General features: G+C 45.1%; 1 pseudogene; it reads left to right on the top strand.

The window, feature by feature from the left end:
- The first annotated feature begins 764 nt into the window (after positions 1-764).
- LOC105089269 (calponin-2-like) lies at positions 765-1704 on the top strand (annotated as a pseudogene).
- The last annotated feature ends 1602 nt before the right edge of the window (positions 1705-3306 follow it).

Genomic DNA, 3306 nt, shown 5'->3' with positions numbered 1-3306 from the left:
TGTGGAAGGAGCAAGCTCTCTGGTGTCTCTTTTTATTGAGGTCAACAAGCCTATCAGATTAGGGCATCTTATGACCTCATTTAACCCTAAATATTGCCTTATAGGTCCCCTCTCTAAATACACCCACACTTGAGTGAATTGGAAGTGGGGACATACAAACATTCAATCCGTATATAATTTGTGATACAAAAATATATCTGGAGCAAGCAAAGCAAATCATAATGGCTAGACAAAATTTTCATTTGGAAGGTATGGTCTCAATTTGGGCTATTAAGGATGATGAGCTTATTTCAAAATATTCTTTTTACTTTAAATTTACTGTTTTTCTTCTAGGAATTTTGGGTATGTTGGAAAACTTTCTTTTTTTATTGAAGTATTGTTGATTTACAATGTTGTGTTAATTTCTGGTGCACAGCATAGTGATTCATATATATATAAATAGTACATATATATATTCCTTTTCATATTATTTTTCATTATAGGCCATTGCAAGGTAATGAATGTAATTCCCTGTGTTATACAGTAGGACCTTGTTGTTTATCTATTTTATAGATAGTAGTTAGTATCTAAGAATTCCGAGCTCCCAATTTATCCCACCACACTCCCTCTTTTCCCTTTCTTAACCATAAATTTGTTTTCTATGTTTGTGAGTCTGTTTCTCTTGTTAAATAAGTTCATTTTTTAAATCTAAAAATCTAAGAGTCTAAAAAAAAAAAAAAAAGGACTGGTCCCATTTTGTCCCATGCCCACCATGCCTGCCAGCCATGAGCTCCATGCAGTTCAATAAGGGACACTCCTATGGACTCTCTGAGGAGGTCAAGAACTGGCTCCTGTCCAAATCTGACCCTCAGAAGGAGGCAGAACTCCTCAGCTGGATTGAGGGACTCACCGGCCTCTTCACAGGCCCTGACTTCCAGAAGAGTCTAAAGGATGGGCTTATCTTGTGCACACTCATGAATAAGCTGCAGCCAGGCTCAGTCCCCAAGATCAACTGCTCCATGCAGAACTAGTGCCAGCTAGAAAGCCTCTCCAATTTCATCAAGGCCATGGTCAGCTACGGCATGGACCTGTTCGAGGCCAACTACCTGTTCGAAAGGGTAGGAGCATGACACAGGTGCAGGTGTCTTTTCTCACCCTGGCCAGAAGGCCAAGACGAAGGGGCTGCTGAGTGGTGTGGACATTGGTGTCAAATACTCAGGGAAGCAGGAGCGGAACTTCAACAATGCCACCTTGGAGGCGGGCCAGTGCGTCATCGGGCTGCAGATGGGCACCAACAAATGTGCCAGCCAGTCGGGCATGACAGTTTATGGCACCTGGAGGTGTCGGTATGACCCCAAGAACCATATCCAGCCACCCTTGGACCACTCAACCATCAGCCTCCAGATGAGCACAAACAAGTGTGCCAGCCCGGTGGGCATGATGGCTCCAGGGACCCAGCAGCACATATATGACACCAAGCTGGGGACGGACAAACGTGACAATTCCTCCATGTCCTTGCAGATGGGCTACATGCAGGGCGCCAACCAGAGTGGCCAGGTCTTCAGCCTGGGCCGACAGTTATATGACCCCAAATTCTGTCGCAAGGCCCAGCAGCCAATGGCACTCCAGTGGCTGCTGGTGACTGCCCCAGCCCAAGGGAGGCCCCAGAATACCCCTACTACTACCAGGAGGAGGCGGGCTTCTGAGGTGCCCAGGCAAGCAATCTCCCCACATCATTGCCCCATCTGGGTTTTCTGGTTTTTCTGTGTTTTTGTGTTGTTTCCTTACATGTCTGAGTGCTCCAGATAGCAGTTTCCTAGCAGACTTTGGGCCAAGCAGCTGCCATGGGAGAAGAAACCTTGGCCTGGAGGGGGACAGGCCCCAAATGGTTTCCGGTTGCTTCTTCCACTTTTCCCTTTCCTCTGCTAATCAGTTTGTGGTTTCTGTACCCACAAAACTTTCAGGTACTTTTGAAAGTACTTTTTTTCCAGGGGAACAGTGTGGGGGATGGTGGGGGGGTGCTGAAGGAAGAAGGTTCCCTAAGTGAAGGCCAGGCCACAGTCCCCAAATATTTTAAGCCTCATGAAGTACTGGATTTCCCTAGGACCCTCCGACCAGCAACCCTGGCCCCTCCCAGGGGCCTCTGGGGACACTGAGGCCCAGACAGGACAGTGAGTTCTGGGGGAAAAAAAAAAAAAAGCAGAAAACTGAAAAGCAAAAAACAAAACAAAACAACTACAGCCCAACAACAACACATGAAAAAAACGTTTAATTAAGAATTATTTTAAAGTTTAAAAAGAGGAAAAACTTAAAAAGCAAATTAAAATAAAATAAATGAAAAAATTAAGATAAAAGCAAATTTAAAATTTTTTTAAATTTTTTTCAAAAGTTTTAAAAAGAAAAAAGGATTTAAAAACAATACCACAAATAACAGAACAAAACAGAAAAAACAAGTTAAAAATATTTTTAATTAAAAAGTAGAAAAGAAATTTTTAAATTAAAAATAAAAAGGCTAAAAAATTAAAAATTAAAATTAAAAATTAAAAAAGAAAACAAAAAAGGAAAAAGAGGGGAAAAAAGAGAATATATTCCCATATAGACTGTAAGCTCCTAATAATTTTGGCGCGAGGTCTGTTTTAAGTATGGATGGTTGCCAAGTCTTCCTTCAGTGCCTTTTGGCTGTTATCCCTTTGGCTGGTGGTGTGGCCGGTGTTGCGTTGGCCAGAGCCTGCCCTGGCTATTGATCGGGGCCTCGTTTCTGTTCTGTGGTTGTGGTGGTTCATGTCCTCGCCTCGCTGCACAAGCTCAAACTCCGCTCACTCATTACAGAGGCCCTCGGGTCGAGCCCCCATTCAGTGTTCCCAGTGCCGTGTCCACGTGAGGTACGTGGGCAGCTCGCACCCCTGGACAGTGCCACTTCCAGTGCTGAGTCCGTGCCCGGTAAGCAGGCTCCCCGAAAACAGCTGCACCAGCCCTTGCCCCCACTGTATGCCAAAACTCTGCTCCTTGCTCGTTTGTCTTAGAGGCACAGGCACCAGAGCAGAATGGTCCCTTCTATAAATAAATTTCAGTCCTGTCATCTATGAGGTTGTAGAGCCCCTGGGTAAGGATTCAGGTTTCAACCCCACCCCTGCCTGGGAGCCAGGCACGAATATGGTGGCTGTGGCTGAGCCCCACCTCTCTTCTCCCGAAGATGTACCAGCAGTGGCACCGGAAGTCTGAGGAGACAAAGGCTATGGTGGTGCTCCCCCCAGGGCACGCCAGCAGTGTTGCTTTGCTTCTTTTTATTTATTTTATGGGGGACCCAGGCTGTTCTTTTCTGTACAC

This window comes from Camelus dromedarius, chromosome 11 (genome assembly GCF_036321535.1).
Source record: "Camelus dromedarius isolate mCamDro1 chromosome 11, mCamDro1.pat, whole genome shotgun sequence".
In the NCBI taxonomy this organism is placed as follows: Eukaryota; Metazoa; Chordata; class Mammalia; order Artiodactyla; family Camelidae; genus Camelus; species Camelus dromedarius.
Note: the sequence above shows the minus strand (reverse complement) of the source record. Positions and strands in the feature narration are given on the sequence as shown.